The sequence below is a fragment of the Phyllostomus hastatus genome, unplaced genomic scaffold, assembly GCF_019186645.2.
Source record: "Phyllostomus hastatus isolate PE091 unplaced genomic scaffold, TTU_PhHast_1.1 phas_contig_16, whole genome shotgun sequence".
NCBI classification, from domain to species: domain Eukaryota; kingdom Metazoa; phylum Chordata; class Mammalia; order Chiroptera; family Phyllostomidae; genus Phyllostomus; species Phyllostomus hastatus.
In genome coordinates, this window is record NW_025333643.1 from 12,380,683 (window position 1) to 12,404,764 (window position 24,082).

Sequence of the window (24,082 nt, forward strand, 5' to 3'; positions counted from 1 at the left end):
TACTGGGGCTACTGAATTGGTAGAATGAGGCCTGGCGAGGTTGATATCCATCTTACTTTCATGTGGGAAGCTTCTACTTGGGGATAAAGACAATACAAAGAAGGGCAGAGCCGAGTAGTGGAGAGATACAGATCAATAATTACTCTGTTTCAGCATGTTATTCCAGGTTTATTTAAGGCAATGTTGTCCTCGAACTTGATCTTTTCAGTTACTTTTGTAACTCTAGGTTGTAAAACCCATTTTGTTTAGCTCAGTTAGAATTGAATTTCTATCACTTAAAATCACCTCTCATATCACTTTATTCCATTATATGCAGTGTGTGTGGGCGCAGGGGTGTCAGAAATGGGAGCCTACTAAAGAGTCCTTCCTAGACACCTCCCCGTCCATTGCTTCTTCTTTTCTGCAAAGCCAGGTGGAAATTGATCACTTGGCATCTAGACCCATGATGACCCACTTCCGAAGAAATTCCACCATCAGATGGTCTCTTGTCTCATAACAATAAGGCCTCAGAGGCATGAAAAATATGGACTCATCCTGATGAAAAGGGTTACCCTGTATCAGAACTCATGACTATGTATCAGGATAATGACTCTGCTATGAAAAAACATTTACAGGTGGCCCTTTCAAAATCACAAAACCTACTTTGCCAGACATTCCTGGTCAGGGAGGGAACCTACAAATTTCTTTCCTACAGGGCTTTTACATTCTTTCAGTTCAGAAATGTAATGCTTACAAAATTTTAATTTCATCCCCAAATTCTTAAATGCCTGTCCTGCAGACACACTGGGTTGATTCCTAAAGGACAGCACTGACCCATCCTTAAGAGCTTAGGTACCTCCAGGTAAAGTTGCTGCCTCTGTTAAAACCATGGATGTTGTACTTGGATGTACTTGGAACCCCTGGGAAAGGATTATAAAACTCAGTAAATAAATAACCACACCTTAATTTCATAGACCCACAATGATGTGCTTGGCAGAAGGACACCTACATAATAAATTAGAAAAAAAATACTTTCTGATTTAGCTCAATACTTAGCTCAAGGTTTAGCAGACTACTTAGCTCAATCCAAAAGTGTACCATAAATATAGTGACATGCTTTTGCATATATATATACACACACATATACACAAAGAGAATTCTTTAAGCAAAGAACAGAAAATGGCAAAATGAGCTTTGTTGGTCTGGTTATATTTACCAAAGTTCTTACAGAAATAAAAGTGTGCCTATCACAAATAGAGCTGCATTGAGATTTGTTGAGCAAAAGGGGAAAAGAACATACAAGTAGTTACTGACTGAATGACAGTGGCAGGTCCAGCCAGGGACGCATTATGGATAGACTTGGCAATGCCACCAGTGAAAAGGGCAAGGTTAAATGTTGCCTTCTTTGAGCATCACAGGTTAACATTGATGGCAATGAGTTTAACTTGTTAAGCAGGGTCTTACTCTTTGTACTGACTGGATATGTGAATAATAAAGCAACATGGACTTTAATAGATAAACTCACTATAAGTCTTAAAATTGACCATGGCCTAGAATAATTGTCACTCCCTGCATGTTTTCACTTGCAACCATTTCCACTGGCTAATGCCTAAATAAAGGAGAACAAATATCTGACACCCAACTGTTTTCTGAGCATATAGTAGATATTTCTAATCAATCAACCCCTATTTTTCTCCATGGCTGTCTCAGATTATTTCTCAACATGGTATTCTGGAGAGCCACTGACAATCAACTTGACTTGGCCTTCAGGGTAGACCCATTCTGTCTCTCTGCTCTACATGGATTTCCTTTTCTATCATGGTAATAGTCATTTGTTATTTTTTCCTCCCCAGCATCTACTCTTTCTTCTTATAACATTCTAACTTTCATTTGAGGACCTACTTCTCTTCTACTCCTAATTTATTGGCAGCCAGGGACAGACTCAAAACCTAGATTCAGAGTAGAGCACATTACCAGTTGGCTCCCTCCATTTCCCTGACCACAGAGACTGGTTGAGGGGGTGCACAAGTCAAGCCACTCAGGCCAACATTCCTGGATTATTGTTGAGCTAGTGGGAAAGCTGACTCTCACTTTCAACTTGTAATCATGGGAGTTTAGAATAGTGAAGCAAGCAATGAGGATACCGAGAACATAATCAGTATTGCAGTAGGCAGAGCAAACAGATGGAAAGAAGAAAATTCCTAAATAGCATTTAAGGTCCTAGGTCTAAGCATACTTGAAGTCAGATACTCCTTGATTTAGTGGTTATCAGTAAAAATTCCTTTTTTGTTTTTGTTTAAACTGGAGTTGAGTGTTCTGCTCCTAGCAACCAAGAGAATATGACTTATACAACACATATCCTGGCGCATTCCTCAAACTCTTGAATGCAGTGGATCTTGGGAAGAGACTCTTCAGGTTTGCCACTTTGCCAGCCTTACCTTGACCTGGTTGAGGGCTGCAGTTTGTCCTCTAGAACTGGGAAACACACCAGCTAATGCAACAAAAGTCTTGGCACCACAGAATTTGATAGAGCCTTAAAGAACCTAGAGAGCACCTAAACATCGAAGGCCCTGGACTTTCTCTTCATCCTCCTTGCCATGTGAATGTCTCCAGTCACTGAATGCTCACCACCTTCCAAAAGAGTCATTTCCAAATCTGCTACCTCTGACTATTCAAAATTCTTCAGTACTAACCCCTTTGGGAGAGAGAAGAGAGCTAAGCCTGAACTCTATATTCTAATCCACACCCTTCAGCAAGTACTGTTGGCTCACTTATTTGTTAATTCACTCATTTCTTTGTACAGTCAGTAAATATTTTTCAGTGGTTTCCATGTGTCAGTGTGAACAAAACAGATAAAGCCCCTGACTCATGGAGCTTACACTCTAAAAGAGAAGAGAGTCAATAAAAAATAAGCCTGATGAAAATAAATTATGTGGAATATTAGAAGGTGTTCACTATTTTTTTATTAAAAAATAGAACTGATTAAGAGCAATCAAGGGCTCAGTTTTACCATCATACACAGGGTGGTCAATGTGGGCCTACCTGGCAATGGAACATTGAACTCTTAATTCAAAGAAGGCAAGGAGTGACCCATGCCAAACGTTAGGGGTCCTGTGACCAGTTAATTAAAATGAGTTCCCAAGTTCTTGAACTTTTGAACTACTTCCTCTGCTTCCAACCTTCAGTATTTGTGGATACTTTGGGGCCGTATCTACACACAGACCAAGTTCAACTAAATTTCTTTAATTTTTATGTTTATTTTAAAAGTGTTTAGTGTGGTGAAGAGTGGAGACCTGTCAGATTTTGGCAGCAGGAAGTCGAGGAGTAGTGTTGGTGGGAGACAGGCCAAACTCACAGTTTGTCTGTGCACCACTCTGCTGAGAAAATGCATGTCCACCTCAAACTAAAATGTCTAGGAAACTGAGTCAGTGCTAAAGGACTCTGACAAATGAGGAGTCTCAGCAACACCTGACAGGAATTTTCTTTAAAAGCAAAAAACAGAAAAACAAAAGCAAAAAACAGCAGTTGGAGATGCTGCCTCTGTCAGGCTAAAGAAGTCCTGGACCTGGGGTGGGGCCACGGTGGGGAGGGGTGGCAAGGGGCGGGGAGGGGAGGAGGTGGGGTGGTGCAGCCTTGTAGGCTTGCCAGAGAGGGGCTTATGCGAATGGGAAGCTTTTCCTGTGTGTATCTGGACTTCCTTCTCCCTGATCTGTCTGCCCACTGGCCCTCTGACTTTAAGATGTCTGTGCTGGTGTTACACTTACCCTAGACACTTTGAGGAAAACATAAAATAAATTCAAGGATTTGGAAGGGAGGGACCAGTCATTAGTTATTGTGAGGAAAGTCAGAAACAGAGAGGCACAACTGCCACAGGTTCAAGGTCCACCTTGAGGCTAGAGCCCAAATCCTTGCCAAAGTCATGGGGCCACCTGCAGGAGCCTATTTCCAGAGGTGGTTGTTTAGGGCTTCCCACTGAGAAGCCAGGGTGCTGACTTCACCCTCCCAAGTGAGAAGATAGATAAGAGGAGATTTATTATAGGAATTGTGATTCTGGAGGCTAAGAAGTGTTCTGCTTTCTGCCAGCTGGAGACCCAGGAAAGCTAGTGGTATAATTCCGTACAAAACCAAAGGCCTAAGAATCCAGGGGCTGATGGTGTAAGCCCCAGTCTCAGTCTGAAGGCCAGAACACAAGGAACACAGATCTCCAAGGGCAGGAGAAAATGGGTGTTTTGGCTCAAATTAAAAAAGCAAACTTACCTTTTCTCTATCTTTTTGTTCTATTCAGGCCCTTGGGGAATTTCTTGATGCCCACCTATCTTGGTAGGAGTAAGCTTTATTTAATTTACCCATTCCAATGCTAATCTCTTCCAGAAACACCCTCACAGACACCCCAGAAATAATGTTTTCCCAGCTCTCTGGTTGTCCCTTAGCCCAGCCAGGTCAACACATAAAACTTACCATCACAATAATTAACCTTAACAAAATTCCTAATAACTGGGTTCATGTGGTCCCTTGATTAGAATCTAGGGATGGCTTGATTAAAATAGACCAGGACTCTCTAAGTCATGGTTTGATTGAGTTAAGAAATTGATAAGACCAGAGGAGGGATGAGTTCAGGCATGGCTGGTTCCAAATGCTCAGAAAGTATCACTAGGACCTGTTATTTCTCAATTTATCTGCACTACTCCCTCTGTGGGGTTCCACTGTCACACAGACTTTATCCCCATGACAACAAGACAGCCAATACAGCTTCTGCTGCCATCACAGTAGGTTCTAGCTCAATGGGAAGGAAGATGTGCCTCCTTTCTGACATTACAACAGAAGTCTCAGTGTGCTCCTGAATGAATCATAAGCCATTATAATCACTGGGCTACAGGAGTATGAAAACATGCTGGCAAGGGGCTCATCACTGCTGTTGGAGGGAGTGATGAACAAAGGAAGGTGGATTATGCCAACCAAAACCACAATGACCTCTTAAGAGCAAAATCAGTGTTGCTCACTCAACAAAGGCTTGAGCCTGAAGAATCAAAAATGTAACAGCAATTGTCACTGGGAGTGATAAAATAAGCCTGGCCCTGACTGGTAGAGTGACCCTGGGCAGGGAACCTGTCATCTCTAAAGACCTCCGAAGTTCTGTGCAACTCAGAATGTTTTCCCCTATGGAGGCCTTCAACAATTGCTTCAAACATCTACTCCAAGACAGTTTTTCAATTACAGACCAAAACACAGCAAAAGAAGAAAAATGGGACAAGGGTCAACAGAACTGTACTGCTGTTTTATGTCTTTCTGGAAGTTACAAAACAAACCACCAAATCACTTCGGATAATCTACTTGGTTTACAAATTTCATGGTAGCAGAAACTGCTCATTTGAGTAGTTTCAGATTAATGCCCTTTAACACCAAAAGAGTACTGTGCCAAGGAGGGCAGCCTGAAGAAAAAGTCCTCCAACACTGGACAAAGATGGACAGGAGAGAGACTAACATGCTTACTGGGCCAGACAGGCTTGTCTTTTCCCCAGGGAGAAAAATCATTTTCTAGTGGTCATAGGGTGGAGTATAGAACTGTTATCAATATTATGATAAAATTATATTCTTTGTTGTAAGCATGAAGCCTGTAATTATTGATTTCATCCTCTGATGTGGCCAATTACAGATACACATATTAGTAGTAACTCAGTTGGGCTGTTGGCCTTACCTATCAAAGAGTTGGCTAGTAATACTTGGGTGTCTATTGGGAAAGTAGGATAAGCATGAAATGGTGTGGCATGTGGTCCATCGAGGTGGTAAGTAATTGTATTACCAAGCAGAGTCTGTATTTCTCTCAGTAAGCCTATTGTCTCTAGATCTAACACTGGACAGACCTGATCTTCATCTAGAGAATGACTTTGCTTTTTATGGTAAAGCCTATGATTTCTACCAATGGAGGCACATTACTCAACAATTAAAGGTGGCAACATGTGGCTGCATTTGAACCAGAGCTTGGAGCCAAAGAGGGAATTAATAAAATGGAAGACAGGAAAGTATTCCAAATGTAGCCCAAAGATAAAAAGGTGAATGATAAGCACATGAAATTAAGAGACATAGAAGATGGGATGTAGGAGACCATTCTGTGTGACATGGGCCCAGCTCCCACTTGGAGATGCACAAGACCCATGTCCACAGATAGGTTCTCCCATGGGGAATCAGGCCTGCAATGTGCCTAGGCTGCTTTGAGTCTTGCTCTTGCTAAAAAACTCCCTCACCCTGAATTGAGGTCATTTACTGCAAACTAACTTCCTAAAATCCATGCTAAACCTTCCAAGGATGAGTGTAGCGGGTTCAACCACTTTTGCCTTTTCATTTGCAAATATCCCTCTTCTGTGATGTGATTGGCTCCTTTGTTTTCTGTAAAAGGTAACCACCTAAAGTGAGCCTGTGCATAGTAAATGAGGACCATCAAGTAATGATCCGAGAGATAGAAATAAAGGCCTCTCATGGCGGAGGCCACGGCTTTTGCTCCCCTTGAGAGAAAAGCCATGCTGTCCCTTTTCCTCCACAGGACCCGATAGTCCATGTGAATGTCTCATTTCATCCATAATGACATGGGCACTGCAGGCCAGTGTCTGCATCAATGAGATGAAAAAGGTTTAACACAAATCTAATTCAAAAGACAAAATAGAGGAGAAGTACCATCAAAGAAATAATGTTACCAACTTTCAGACTTAAGATTTACCATAGATGTATCACAGTGAAATTGCCAGGAATAGCCAAGAAAATAAAACAATATTAAAAGCAGACAATGATTAAACATACATTGACTACAGAGAAACAACCACTAGAATCACTGCTGACTTTTCATCCACAAGAGTGCCCAGAAAAGTGGAAAACCTGCGGTGGGCTGAGAAAAGCACTAGCCTAGAGATCCATATCCTGGGAAACTCTCTTTTAATAATGATGATAAAATAAAGAAAAATAGAAACAGAGTATTTATCTACAAAATAGTAACCTATAAAATGTCCTTAAAATTTAAATTCTAAAAAGTGTGTTAGATAAAAGAAAATTATTCCATATGAAAGTATGATGTAAGTAGAAAGGATATGTAATGGCAGTAGTAAATATGTGAACTGATGCAATGATTGTATAAAATAGTAATAACAATATACCAAATTGAATGGGGCAAAGCAAAAACAATAGCTGAAACAAAAATACTGGCCTATTATAGTAAAAGAACTCCAGCTGAAACAAAAAAATGGGTAATAATAATCAAAAGGAGGGTAATCTGAGAGTGAAATTATCTTACACTTTGTGGATTTTTCAGAAAGATAGCAATATGTTCATTAAACTTAGATTTTGTTAAGCTACATATGTTTGTTAAAATTGCTAGTATAACTGAAAAGAATAACCATGGAACATATATCCACCAAAAAAATAACAGAGAAAAATGGAATAAGAAAACAACATCCAAAAGAAGAGAAAAAAGAAGAAGAAAGAATCAGAAGTAAGATAAACCAAAAGCACATAAAAAGATAGAAAAATAAATGTATATAAGTCAATATAAATGGGTGAATGTCTACAGACAAAAGACATACTGCCAGGCAGAGCTCGATTAAAAAATATAAAAACAAAAATAATAGACCTGCAAGAACTGGGTAAACCCATCAACATAACAGAAATTGTCTTTAACACACCTCTCTCAATAATTCACAGATTGAGTAGACCAAGAAATCATTAAAATTGAAAAAGACAATGAACAATCCTGATTTAAAAGGTTACATAGAACATTGAGCCCAGCAGTTGAAGAATACACACTCCTTTCAAGCACAAAAACTAGGCACATGTTGTCCCATAAAACTGGCCTCTGGAAGTTCAGAAACTTGATGTCATCTGCGCTCCATCCTCTGGCCAACATTCACTTAAATTAGAAAATGTATGAGGGGGGAATAAATTTTAAAAACTATATATATTTGGAAATTAGAAAAAATAAACTAATGTGTCAAAAATAAAGAAAACCAGAACATACATGTGGGAAGCATTCAAGATAGTATTGCAGGGAATTTTATTTGCAATGCTCCATTAGAAAGTAAGAAAGTCTCCAAATTAATGAACTAGCACTCAACAGACAGATTTAAGCAGGAAAAGATCAGGATAAAAAACTTAGAAAATAAGAAAAAAAGCAAAAATAAAAATAAAAGCAAAAATTAATAAAATGGAAAATGAATACGCAACAGTGAAGATCAACAAGCTCAAGAGTTGTTCTTTAAAAAGACTAATAAACAGAAAATTAGTGTCAATATTAATAAAAACAATATGCAAATGATATTAGGAATGAAAAAAATTACTACAGATGCTGCAGAGATCAATAGTTAATTGGTTATTATGGATACCTGTATACCAATAAACTTATACATTTTGATAGAATGGATAATTCCCTAGAAAAAAAAGTCTATCAAAATTGACTTAGGAAAGAAAAGAACATAGTAATAATCCTATAAGCATTTTTAAAATTATACCAAAAGCTTAAAACATTACACAAAGACTGGACCCATCTAATATTATAGGCATGTTCTACCAAACAGACAAGAACAGATCATTTCAAATTTACAAAATGGTTCCAGAGAATTATTTTTATCAGGCCAGTCTAACCTTGACTGCAAACAAGACAGGAATAGTATAACAGGCCAATTTTACTTATGAGCATAAATGAAAAAAATGTAAATAAAATATTAGGAAAACAAATTCAGGAATACATAAAAACAATAAAACACCATTACCAATTCTTGTTTGGTCAAAAATTGTAACCTTGATTTAATACAGAAAATAGATTAATGCAATTTGTCATATTAACAAATTAGAAAAAAAAATCCCCAAAAGTAATGCAAAAAGTTTTTTCATAAAATTCAACCCAAATGAAGTGAACCCATATTAAAACTACCACAAATAAGATCCTTAGTGATAAAAGTTGAAAGTATTTCACCTATAAATATTTTTAGAAGTCAATATAAGAGAATAACTTCATTGTTTCAGTAAGAAAAGCAATTTTTAAATAAGACATATGCACCATACAATAAACCACAGAAGACTGAACATTTTAACAATTTGGGAATTTTTCATGAAGAACAACAAACTGGGCAAAGATTTTGCAACCCATAATCAACAGGATTAATATCAAAGATAAGGGATTTCTATAAACCAGTGATGAAAAGTCATGACTCAATAGAAACAAATCATAAAAAGGCATTTAATAGGGAGGAAATAGGCCACATGCATCTTCAAAGTTGATCAGTCTCAATTAGTAATTAGATAACTGTTAATTAAAACCATATTGATATGTAACTTTGGAATGGCAATGATTAAAAAGTCCAACAGTACTAGATATAGGCAAGAATGAGGAGCTATGGAAATTCTTACTACATTGTTAATGGAATATGGGTTGGAACAGCAACTTTAAAAAATATTTTGGCATTACTCAGTAGAGGTTGCCATGGTCAGGCACCAAGATCCATCAATTCTAATCATTGGTTGGAAAACACATGCAAGAAATTCTCTCTCAGAAACTTTTTATTAGGCCAATCTAACCTTGACTACAAATGTGTGCCAGGGAACATATACAAAACCAATATGGCAAGATTGTTCATAAAAGTGAAAACTGGAAACAATCCAAAGTCCATCTATAGCAGAATGGATAGATACCTTACGGTCCATTTCTTTCTCTTTTCTTTTTTTTTTTTTTACTGTATTTTTTCCACTACCATTTATCCCTCTTATAACCCCCTCCTCCTTTACATAGCAATCACCCCACCTTAGTCCATGTCCCTGAGTCCTTTATCCTTTTTGCTCCATCTTTCCACCCCCTCATTCCCCCATAGATGTCATCCTGCTCACTATCTGAGTCTGTTTCTTTCTGCTTGTTCATTCAGTTTGTTCATTAGATTCCACATATGAGTGAGATCATATGGTATTTGTATTTCTCTGACTGGCTTATTTCACTTAGCATAATGTTCTCCATGTCCATCCATGTTGTTGCAAATGGTAAAATTTTCTTTTTTCTTTTCCTTTTTTTTTTTACAGCTGAATAGTAATCCAGCATGTAAATGTTCAATTATTGTTTTATCCACTCATCTATTGATGGACACTTGGGCTGCTTCCATATCTTGGGGATTGTTAATAAAGCTGCAATGAATTAGTGTTTTGGGTTTCTTCAAATACATTCCCAGAAGTGGGATTGGTGGGTCAAAAGGCATTTCCATTTTTAACTTTTGAGGTATCTCCACTTTATCCTCACCCTAGGACGTGCTCATTGATTTTAGAGAGAGAGGAAGGGAGAAGGAGAGAGAGGAAGAGAGAGAGAAACATTCACATGAGAAATATCAATCAGTTGCCTCTCATATGCACCCCAAATGGGGACTGAACCCATGACCCACACATATGCCCTGATGGACAGTTAAGCCTGCAACCTTTCAGTCCATGAAACAATGCTCCAACCACTGAACCACACCAGCCAGGGCCATTGTGGTACATTTCTACAATGGATAGTATATAACAACAGTTACAAGGACTAAACTAGAGCCTGGTGTATTAACACAGGTGAATCTCAAGAAAAATAAGTGAAAAAGCAAGTTGCAAAAGAATGCAAGCAACCTAATCCATTTACATCAAACTTAACTTCAGGCTAATTAATAAATTTATTGTTTACAGATTAGTCAATAGTGAGACAACTATAAAGAAAAGCAAGAAAGTCAAAAATTCAAAATTTTGAATATTGCTTACCCTAAGTAAAGTGAAGGAGGAGAAATCTCAGGGAAGTATTAAGAGAAAGCTTGGAAGGTAGTGTAAATTGTGTGTGTGCACATGTGTGTGTTTAACATGGGCAGTTGGGACTTGGGGTTCCTGTCATTATTCCTTGAGCTGTGCTAACATATTTTACAAAATTTTGTATGTATGATATATTTTATAATTAAAAGAGTATTTAACACAATTACAGTTGTTTTCCACTTTAGAAAGGCTCTTTAAAAAACAGGATATTTTTAAATGTATGTTTTAAATATCTTTTATCAACTAGCAGTACTTTGTCTTTTGAAGAATTGCTATAATTCCCAATGAAGTTAAGAAAAGGATATTGGCTATTTTGTAATGTTAAATAATAGTAGTGATATCACTATCCTTATATTATGTAAAAGTAAAGATATTAGGAAGAAATAGCATAGCATAGGTTTTTTTCCAAGTTATGTGCTGTTTATTTTAAACCCAGAAAATCCAAGAGAATCCATTAAAAAAAAACTAACACAGCCAAAACCAAAATTGAATAAATGTACAAGAATAAATAAATTTTAATGCAATACTCTGTTTCTAAACCCACTCAAATATCACAAAAGACATGAGATACCTATAAATAAAACAAGATGTAGGACCTCCGAATTTGCATATAAATTATACCAGGATACAAAATAAAGATAGATAAATTAAGAGATATACCATAAAAACACTTGGATAGGGAGATATAGTATTATATCATTTTTTCTAAAACTAATCTATAAAATAAATGCCATCTCATTACTTTGGAACTTGAAATATAATTCTAAAATTAGTCTAAAAATAGTGAGAATTGCAAGAAAAACATTAAAAAAAGAATAATGCTATAGTAGAGACTTATCAAGCTCTGCAGTATTAAAATACATAAAGTTCTAGTAACTAAAATAATGTGACATAAAAAGCTTCTGCACAGCTAAAGAAAACAGTATTAAAATAAAAAGAGAACCAACTGTATAGGAAAACATATTTGCCAATGATACCTCAGACAAGGGTTTAGTCCCAAAATATGTAAAGAATTTACATGACTCTACTCTAAGAAGACAAGCAACCTAATTTAAAAAATGGGCAAAGGACTTGAACAGACACTTCTCCAAGGAGGACATACAGAGGATACAAAGGATCCAGAGACACATGAAAAGATGCTCAGTATCGATAGCTATCATAGAGATGCAAATTAAAACCACAATGACATACCACTTCACACCAGTCAGAATGCCCATCATAAACAAAGCAACAAACAACAAGTGTTGGAGAGGTTGTGGAGAAAAGGGGACCCTGGTGCACTGTTGGTGGGACTGTGGACTGGTACATGCACTACGGGGAAAGCAGTATGGAACTTTCTCAGAAAACTAAAAATGGATCTGCCTTTTGACCCTGCAATTCCACTGCTGGGACTATATCCCAAGAACACTGAAACACCAATCCAAAAGAACCTATGCACTCCAATGTTCATAGCAGCACAATTTACAATAGCCAAGTGCTGGAAGCAACCTAGGTGCCCATCAGTAAATGAATGGATAAAAAAACTATGGTACATTTACACAATGGAATTTCTATGCAGCAGAAAGAAAGAAAGAGCTCCTACCCTTTGCAACAGCATGGATGGAGCTGGAAAGCATTATGCTAAGTGAAATAAGCCAAGCAGTGAAAGACAAACACCATATGATCTCACCTTTAACAGGAACCTAATCAACAAAACAAAGAAACAAGCAAAACATAGCCAAAGACACTGAAATAGAGAACAGGCTGACAGTGACCAGAGAGGAGAGGGGAGGGAATTTCAGGGGAATTTCAAGGGAAAATGGGAAAGGTTTACAGGAACATATATAAAGGATACATGGACAAAAACTAGGGGGGTGGAAATGGGAGGGAGGTGGGGACAGATGGGTGGGTGGGCTGGGTTGGGAGTAAAGAACAGAAAACTGTACTTGAACAACAATTAAAATAAAATAAAATTTTTAAAAAATCAGGTACAAGGATATTTTACTAGGATGATCACTAGAGTACTTTTCATATAATATAAGAATAGGAGAAATCTAACCAGAGGGGTAGGCATAGGGGAAGGGGCAGGGGAAAGAAGGGGAAGGGACATCAAGGAACAAGGATAAAGGACCCATGGGCAAAGCCAAAGGGGGTAGGATTGAGGGTGGGGGCAGGAAAATGGAGACAACTGTACTTGTATAACAATTAATTAATTAATTTATTTATTAATAAGAACAATCTAAATATCTACTAACATGAGCCCATTTAATAAATTATGTGTCAGTAGTACACTGAAATATTATACAAGCATTAAAAATGTAAGTTAAAGTTAATCCACATCTAGATACCTCACATTAAATCCACAAGGACACCAAAGAGAATGAGAACATCTTAAAAGCAGGTAAGAAGAAAACTATATTATGAGCCAAGAGATGGCACTTTTAACTGGCAAGAAACTTCTCAAAAACAGCAGTATAGATCAGAAGAAAATAGAATACACCAAAAATAGTGAATGAAAATAAATAGTAAGCTTAGAATTTTCCCCTCAGTTAAATTACCATTCAAGTATGACAGCAAAGGATAAAATAAATATAGTTTTACATAGTTGCAAGAAGTCATTGCTTAAAGTCCCTGGCTGAAAGAACTATCAAAGAGTGAATCACAGAGAGAAGCAATCTGAACCTCCTATAAGAGAGTGGGATGAGAGAAACAATGGTGAGCAAATTGGGAAAATCTAAGGCAAGAACTGGATGTATAAATAATAATTACTAATTTTCAGGATAAAAAGGGTGAGACAAAACATAAGATTATAATTATATGTATAATTAAAGGTGGGTTAAGGAGAGTTAAACATGACATATGCTTCACTTTTAAGTTAAGCAACCATGTTAAAATATTTTGTTGACTCTAAAAAATATAAAAGAAATACATAACTTGCAAACCAGTGAAGAGATTAAAAAAAAAAGATGACAAATTATAAAGAAAAGAAATCAAGCCCTGACTGGTATTGCTTAGTGGGCTGGGAGTTGCTCTGCTAACTGAAAGGTCACTGGTCCTATTCCTGATCAGGGCACATGCCTGGGTTGCAGGCCAGGTCCTCAGTTGAGGGCATGCAAGAGACAACCAATTATCGATGTTTCTCTCTTTCTCTTTCTCCCTCCCTTTCTCTCTCTAAAAATAAATAAATACAATCTTTTTTTTAGAGAAGAAAAGAAATCAAGCAATTCAACAAAGGAAAGAAAGGAGGGAAAAAAGGAATAAACAAGGTCAAGAAAATGCTCAAACATATGTAACTTTTACTCTGTTTAGGGTATGGAAAGATAGGATGAGCAGTTCTCTTGTGTTAAAAACAAGAAAACAACAGACAAAAATTTTTAAATCATACTGTTCTAAGGAGCTGGAAAAAAGCAGTTAGAAGTCTTGAATGATGGAATTACAAAGAAAAAAGAAGCCTTTGTAAGTGAGAAGAGCCACAGCTTCAGTTTGGATACAGATGGACAGGAGTGGGCTTCAACCATAAACCAGATAAAAAGAAAACCAGTCAGACCTTAGATTAAAAACACGGACTTGCAGGACTGAATTCAAATACAAAAATGAATGACTCATCCCAACAAGTCTCACACCCCTCTTCCATGCCCTCAAATTTTGCCAAGAAAACATCAGTACAGGGGGGACAAGAAAATAGGGTTCAGGGGTCCTCCTGGAGTTCAATCCAAAGCTAAAACAAAAATATTTGAAACTATGTCCCATCCTTCTAGCTCAAAAACTAACAAAATCAGAAAGGTAGTGGTAGATATAATGAGACTGACACTTTATGTCTAATTACATCAAGCAAATCCCAAATAAGGGGTAGTCTATACAAAATGCCTGACCTGTACTCCTCAAATGGTCAAAGTCATAGCAACAAGGAAACTCTGAGAAACTGCCAAAGACCAGAGGAGACTGAGGAGATATGATGACTAAATGCAATGTGGTGTCATGGATGGGATCCTGGAACTAAAAACTGGTGTGATTGGAAAAACAATGACATTCGAACAAAGTTGGAGTTTAGTTCAAAGCAATGTACCAATGTTGATTGCTTAGTTGTAACAAAGGTAAAATGATAATTTAAAATGTTAATCAATGGGATAATTGGATGAACAATGTACAGGAATCGTTTTTACTATTCTTCCAATGTTTCTGTAAGTCTAAAACCATTCTAAAATAAAACAGTTATTTTTTAAAGAAAAAAGAACACCCATTTATAAATTGCAAAACATGAATAAAACTAATATACCAAAAACTAAAATATATAGCTCACAAAAAAGTTAAAAAAGATCTAATTAAATGGAGAGATATGCCATTTTAAAGGATTGCAAGTCTTAATATTGTTAACATATAATTTTTCCCCCAAATAGACTAATCGATTCAAGGTAATCTCAATCTAATCCAAGTATGCTTTTCATAGAAATTGATAGGCTGATTCTAAAGCTTAAAAGACTAGCCCAAACTACTTTGATATAGAGGAATAAAGTTGGAGAGCTTATACTACCTGATTTCAAAACTTAGTAGTAAGTTTATGTTATCAAGACGGTGTGAAAAGAGCATAAATATGGATATAGATATAGGACAGAAATATACACAGGTATATACAGACAAATGACATAACGAAGGAGTCAAAGTGAATGAGTTAGTAAAGATCTTTCCAACAAATGAAGCTGAAATCACTAGATATATTCATTTTTTAAAAAACAAGCATCTTATCCTACAATCATATCATCAACAAAAATTAATTCAAAATGCCTCATACACTTAAATGTAAAAGCTAAAACTATAAACTCAGGTTAGAAAACAATTTTTTCAAGTTTGAGGTAAGTAAAGAGGATAAAAGAAGTATGAATCATGGGAAAACTGATAAAACGAAGTTCATAAAAATTAAAAACATCTGCTCTTCAAAAGTTATCAGTAAAAAAGTAAATGATACACTACATACTGAGAGAAAATATTCATAACATATATATCTATCAGCATATTTGTATCTAAAACAGAGAACACATAAAATTCAATAAGATTAACAACCCAATTTTTAAAAATGATAAAAAATTTAAACACATAAGTCATGAATGGCCAATTAGAACATAAATCAATATCTTTTGTCATTAAAGAAATTCAAATTAAAAGCACAATGAGATACCACTGCCTACTCCAAAGGGCTAAAATTTAAAAACTGACAATACCCACTCTTGACAGCAAGGTGGAAAAACTGAACTGTTGATGGCAATGAAAAATGATGAAACAACTTTGCAAAAACAGTTTGGTAATTGCTTATAAAAATAGGCTTCCATTTATCATATGGCTCAGAAATTCTACTCCTAGAGAGTTCCCTGAGAGAAATGAACACATGTCCACAAAAGTTTTGTACACAGATTCACAGAAGGCTTCATTCAAAAAAGTCAAAGTCTAGAAGCAACTCTGCTTAGTGCATCAACAGAAAGAATGAACCAACTGTAGGCCACACAGTTTGGATCATGTGAAGTTTCTTTTCATATCTCTTTTGAAAGCACACTTTTGACTGATATTCAGCTTGCATTCACTTATTTCACAAATATTTATTAAGGGCTGGACACTGTTCTAGGTGCCATGAATACAACACTAAACATATGAGAGCAATGGCTGGGAGGGGAATGGGGATAACTGTAATTGAACAACAATGAAATTTTTTTAAAAAGTCCCTGCTTTCATGGAGTGTACATTCTAATGAAGGAATAAATTAACACAACAGTTTTAGATTGTGAGAAATGCAGAGATGAGACACAGTGAAGGAGTTCAGTGTGACTTGGCAGGAGAGACTACCCCTTGACTAGCAAAATTGAGGGCAGGGGGGTGGTCAGAAGATCCTCTTGCTTCAAACATATTAAGGCATTTAATGCTTCCTCCTCCTCTTTTATCACCTGTTTTTCTAACTTCACAGCCTAGTACTCTAACTCTCAAGAGGTTTATGTTCCTATAGTTTAGTTCTTTGCTTAGAGAACAGTGTTTAAGAACATAAACTTCTATCTCTTTTAATTGCTCATTTAGTCAATAGATTATAGTACCCCCATTAGGGATGAGGTGTGGGGAATATAAACCTTCCTGCAGTTTCACCTGAGGAAAAAGAAGAAAGAAATGCTAAAATAAATCAACCCACTAGCATTCCATTAGTGAACATTAAAAGAAGAAAACCCTTCCCTCAAGACCCTTTATTTCCACTTGTCTAAAAGTTGTCATCATCACTACTCTTTTTAGAACATAGCACTATGTTGATATCTGCCAGAGAATGGATGTAATAAATATCCAAATATATGTGCCTCATGCATATGATAAAATATAGACTTCCCCATGATCAGAACATCACATAACCTGCCTTGACAGTTTCCTCAGTTATATGGTCCACCTAACATTTGTTCATATCTATTGTGATAGAGACTAGAGATTTAAGGAGCTCCAAAGTCTTAGATGGCAAATAAAGATCATTTCTTATTGCCAACCCATTGGCGAGAGCTATGTGGAGCACTGTCTCAAGAAGAATGCAAGCTCAGCAAGAAAAGAAATTTAGGATTGACTAATAAGATCTGCTATGGTATAAAATGGAGAATGGTAATACATATTTATGTGCTATTGCCACACATCTTACCAACCTTCCCAGATATTTAAAATAATAAAGTAGACTAATTAATTGTACAAGTACATTGAAAAAAATCTTAAAACACCATGCCAATTTGAGGCATCATTACTACCAGAAGTAGCTACCAATTCAAACAGAAGGATGGTATCACACACCCGTCTTCAGAGATTCAAGCACACAAGAGATGAAAAAAAGATGAAGAGAGAAATGAGTGCTGGCAAGCTTCATTACAGCAATTTTGTCTAAAGAAAAGTCATTACATATCAGGCTGTGCCAACCATGGCTTTCATTTAGCTTCCCTGAGAAACCAAGGAAGTTTCCAACAGGCAAGAGCCTTGGCCATGCTCAGCATAGCACACTCATTCTGCAGTTAAACTATATTAGCATTTGGATTGGGCACCAATGATCTGAGTCAAATCTTAGTACAAGTCACCCCACATAACTGCAAACCCCCTTTGAGAACAGGAGCAGCATTTCACAGATGAATGGCCAGTACCATCAGTCCTGCTATAACACAGTATGTACATTGCTAAAACTCATTGCACTGTGCAAACTTACACAGTAAAAACCACAGGACATGTGGGAAAGAAAAGATGTTGGAATACAACACTCAAAATCTTCATCAGTGACACATTTCTCAAAAAGATAGGACCTTCTTTAAAGTGGTAACACATTTTTACACATGTTAAACATTTTAGGAACACATAGTACTACAATAAATATGGCAGTTTACCTTGAAAAAGACCTGGCATTTGCTTGTAGAAGTGGGCATGGAAATGGTTGCAGCTGGTAATTTATTCTATGCAGTACTGGAAGGAAGTTATCTGAAATAGGACAGAGAGTTGTAGTACCACATGGATGGTGTGGTTCATGACATCCATGACCACCTGAGGTGGATGGAGGGTGTTTAAAGTATGTGCATTTTGCATATTCCTAAATGTCTTTGTCCAGCTGAGTTCACAAAGTGTTTGTCCTTGACAAAATTCAGCATACTTAAATGTAAAATTTGTATTATACTCAAATTGTTTTGTAATAGAGCCATTTCATTAGGAAAAAAATGTAAATTTATGAAACAAGCATCATGGCAAAACTGACTATATGAAAGTCCAGCCCAGAGCACAAAGAGACTAATTAATAAGAGTAATCATTTACTGAGAACTTGATGAGCACTTATACAAATTTTTTGAGTCAAGCATCACAACCAACTCATGCAAAGGTTGGTATTTACAAATGAAGAATTTTGGGGCTCAGAAATTAAAATATTTGCCCCAAATTACTCATGCTATAAGTGGTGAAGACAAGATTTGAACTCAGTTGGTGGGAATGCTCAAGTTCTTTACCACTGTGTCTAATGTCTCCCCAAGGGATTATTACATGTAAGAAATAATTTATCCACTCACTGATTCATTTAGTGGTTCTGTGTGTCTCCTTTTTATACCTTAGCACACCAACTACTATAAAATTGTGATGTAGCTATTCATGTTAGATAGCAGAAAGATCAAATACTGTCCCACCAAGAACTAGGAATTAGGACTAGGTTATGTCCTCCCCCTGGGAGGACAGCTGGTTTAGCTCACCACGTGGCTGATGCCCACATCTGCCAAGGACACTACTGCAGTAGGATTTAGACCAGCAAAAGCATCACAAAGTCAAGCCACAGGAGAATCTTAGTCAGACAATGCAAGATTCATCTCCAAAAGCAGCACCATGTGGTAGAAAAAGTAACTGCAGACAGGGCAGCGCCCAGCAGAACTAGCATTCACAGAAAACTTTAAAAGTGGCTGGCTCTCCATTAACATTTGATGCTCCTAACACCACAGTACTGTGTGTCAAGATATTTAGCTCAAAATCATATGATGAATAATATTGATATGACTTTGGCAAGTGAAATTGCTGCTAATCAAAAGGGTCACATCAAGTAGTATTTTATAGAATCTGCAAAGTCACAGGTTCAGGTTGATAGGTATATTTGGAAGATAGGTAGGTAAGCCTTTGTAACTTAGCTACATCTCTTCATAACTATATCACCTTGGGAAAATTATCTAGCCTCTCCAAGACTCATTGCCTTACCATTAAAACTAAAGTAATGGGTTGAACCTAACAGAGTTGTTGTGATGACTGAATAAAATAATAAATGTAAAATTCTTAACATGTCAAGTGCTTAATAAGTGACAACTTTGCTTTAGCCATATCCCTCATTTGCCATCATTATTGTATCTTCAGTTAAAGGGATGGATACAGTGAAAGAGAAATCCCAACCCATTTTATATGGGGCTGTTGTCATAACATCCCATGCAATAGAAACTGGATAAGTCTTCCAAAGAGGAAGAAACAGGAGAATTTTCATTGATATAAAAATACTGGTTTTAAAATACAGTCCAATTTATTTCATTAGTGCTTGCCTTCTGAAAACTTCGATTCCCTCAACTTTGAGGAAACCAAGTGCCACCAAATCACAGAGATCCAATTCTAAAATGACTCAAAGAACCAAGGGAATTGGAGAAAGTAAGTTAACTGAAGTCCTGAAAAAACTCTAAAGCAGTAATTGTGGCCTGTTCAGTCATATTCTGTCCCTTGTATTATAAAAAGCAAAGTACTCTTAGGGGACTAAGGGGTTATGGTTTGCCATGAAGTATATCCAGTATTACTCATTTTGACCAAGACAACTGTTCCCAATTGCACATTTTTTAATGTAAAAGGATACAGAGAACTCAGTATCTCCAAGGTATGTAACAGAGTTCTCAGTTTTCAGGTTGTTGTAAATCTGGTATCAGATTCAAAAGAATAAGCTTATTGGCAGGAAAATCTTAGACATTCTACACAGCAACATCTTCACAGATATGTCCCCTAAAGCAAGGGGCATAATGGAAAGAATGAACAAATGGGATCTCATCAAAATAAAAAGCTTCTGAAAGGCTAAAGAAAACAGCATTAAAATGAAAAGAGAACTAACCATATGGGAAAACATATTTGCCAATGACACCTCAGACAAGGGTTTGATCTCCAAAATATATAAAGAACTCACAAGACTCCACTCCAGGAAGAAAATAAAACCCAATTAAAAAATGGGCAAGGGACTTGAACAGACACTTCTCCAAGGAGGACATACAGAGGGTCCAGAAATACATGAAAAGATGCTCAGTATCACTAGCTATCAGAGGGATGCAAATTAAAACCACAATGAGATACCACCTCACACCAGTCAGAATGACCAACATAAACAAATCAACAAACAAGTGTTGGAGAGGATGCAGAGAAAGGGGAACCCTGGTGCACTGTTGGTGGGAATGCAAACTGGTGCAGCCACTATGGAAAACAGTATGGAATTTCCTCAGAAAACTAAAAATGGGACTGCCTTTTTATTCAGCAATTTCACTGCTGGGATTATATCCTAAGAGCCCTGAAACACCAATCCAAAAGAATCTATGCATTCCAATGTTCATAGCAGCACAAGTTACAATAGCCAAGTGCTGGAAGCAACCTAAGTACCCATCAGCAAATGAGTGAATCAAAAAACTGTGATACATTTACACAATGGAATTCTACACAGCAGAGAGAAAGAAGGAGCTTATACCCTTCGTGACAGTATGGATGGAATTAGAGAGCATTATGCTAAGTGAAATAAGCTGGGTGGTGAGGGACAAATACCATATGATTTCACCTTTAACAGGAACATAATCAACAAAAGAAAAAAGCAAACAAAACATAACCAGAGTCATTGAAATTAAGTACAATCTAACAATAGCCAGAGGGGAGGGGGGAGGGACAGTGGGGAGAAGGGTTTTCAGGAACTACTATAAAGGACACAGGGACAAAACCAAGGGGGAGGGTGGAAGGGAGGAAGGTGGGGGGGAGGGGGAATACAGATAACTGTAATTGAACAACAATAAAATTAATTTTAAAAAAGAATAAACCTAGATATAGACACATCTCTGATGAAGAACATTGCCCTCCGTATGAATCCTGCACTAGTTGGCTACTGTCAACACTGGTTTCCATTTTGCATTTCTGCTCCCCCCCTTCTGTGGGTGCTACCAACGGCTACCTGGGACAAGGCCAATTATATCTCATTCCCTGGCCAGAGTGATTGGCTCAGAGTTGGGCACAAGATCCAATCAGTCACTGAGATGCAATGAGACCTTGGTCAGCATTGTTGAGATAGAGATCACAGTCTTTTCCCCACTCAGCTGGAGCCAGAAAGGATGAAGACAATGCTTCTCTTGCTATTTTTCCATTAGAGATGTAATTCCTTCCAAGAACACTCCTCAGTCAGAGAACAGGGGCCAAATTGAAGAGAGGAAACTGGATCCTAGTAGCATTTTAGAATATATAGATCCATCCACACCTGCAGCTTAGTCTCATGGAACACACTTACATGTGTCATTAAATTTGCTTCTTGCTTATACCCAAACCTTGACTGGGACCTAGAGTTTCCTGTCTGGAATACATTCATTATTTCTCCCCACCTGTCTAAAACCTAAACATCCTTCAAGACCAAAATTCCTCTCTCAGCAGTATCCTCTGACCACTCCAGTCCTGGCCAATGCTCCCTCCTCTGAACTGCCAACTGTTGGCTATTGGACCCATTAGCCTACAATATGACGCAGCAGAGGACAAGTGGTATAATGACCCTTTACCCCCAATGATGCTAGAAGCAGGTCAAAGACCCACGAAGCTCTCCCAGAGCCCCCCTAAGTTCATTACACAGAGATGGTCTCAGAAAGTATTTAGCTAACTGATAAAGCTGGTAAAAATTAGTTCCTAGAACCTGGAGAATGATATTTAGTGAAGGAAATATTTTCTTATTACACAAACTGAAAAGATCAGAGCCATCAGCTTCTACTGTCGAGTACACATCCTTCATTGTTTGTAACTAGAATCACCACCATAGCAATGCTGACTGTAATAAATACGTAATATTTGGGGGTAAGTATGGCATGAAAGGCCTTTGAAGAATATTTTATTTCATCTTCACCACAAACTCATGAGCATATCCCATTCTTTTTAGAAATATTTTATATTTTATGCTATTACAGCTGTCCCAATTTTTCCCCCTTTGCCCCCCTCCACCCAACCCTCTCCCCATTCCCACAGTCAATCTCCACACCATTGACTGTATCCTTGGGCCATGCATATATGTTCTTTGACTAATCCACCTTCTTTCAACTAGTCCCCACCTCCCTCCTCCCCTTTTACAGTTGTCAGTCTGTTCCATGTTTCTATGTTTCTGATTCTATTTTGCTCATTAGATTATTTTGTTCATTAGATTCCACTTATAAGTGAGATCATATGGTATTTGTCTGTTACTGACTGGCTTACTTCACTTAGCATAATAGTCTCCAGTTCCATCCATGCTGTCAAAAAGGTAAGAATTCCTTCTTTCTTTCTGCTGCATAGTGTTCCATTGTGTAAATGTACCACAACTTTTCTATCTACTCCTCTACTCATGGGCATTTAGGCTGTTTCAAAATCTTGGTTATTGTAAAAAGAACTTCTGTGAACATAGGGGTGCATATATTCTTTTGAATTGGCGTTTGGGGATTCTTGGGATATATTCCCAGAAATGGAATCACTGGATCAAAAAGCAGTTCCACTTTTAAGTTTTTTTAGGAAATTCCATACTGTTTTCCACAGTGGCTACACCAGTCTGCATTCCTACCAACAGTGCATTAGGGTTCCCTTTTCTCCACACCCTCACCAGCACTTGCTGTTTTTTGATTTATTAATGTAGCCATTTTGGCAGGTGTGAAGTGGTATCTTATTGTGGTTTTAATTTGCATTTCTCTGATGACTAGTGATGTTGAGTATTTTTTCATATGTCTATGGGTCATTTGTATGTCCTCCTTGTAGAAGGGCCTATTTGGATCCTTTGCCCATTTTTTTAATTGGGTTATTTATCTTCCTGGTGTTGAATCATATAAATTATTCATGTAATTTGGAGGTTAAACTCTTATCTGATGTATAACTGGCAAATATGTTCTACCACATAGTAGGTTCCCTTTTCATTTTGATGATGGTTTCTTTAGTTGTGCAGAAGCTTTTTAAACTTACTCCATTATTAACCCCACTTTATAAATGAGAAGACTGAGATTCAGACACATGAAGTGATTTGTATGAGGTCACAAGGTGAACAAGCAGCAAAGCCAGGATCTAAACCTGACTCCAAGGCACTTGAGGCACTTGCAAACACTGTGCTACAGTTGCTAGCAAAAATCACAGCCTCTCCACTAATGTGTGCTTTAATTGCATCCTAAGAATTCATGGTCAATGTATCCCACTAAATGCTTTATGAAGTGGTTTATAATTACTAGGAATGATACCACAATAATTTTTATCAATTAGATAAAGTTATCTTTTAAAATATTTCAAAATTATGGAGATTTAGCCTAATTTTAAAACAATTTCTATTACAGTGCTGCTTTAATAAGTGCAATGATGACTCTAATGTAAATGGCCACTATACTAATGTCTTATCCATCACTTTTACAAGCCCTGCACAGGAAGCATATTAAATCCATGGTTCAAAATATAAAAATAAGAAGTCTCCTTTATGACACAATTGTCTTTTTAGTACAACTAAACAAATATCTGATAAAACTGAGTTTAATGGTCTTTGTAAAGATGAGACTGGAGATTGTGCACAGTAACTGAAGAACCCTATTAATGGACTGATGGGATTGGATCAGAACT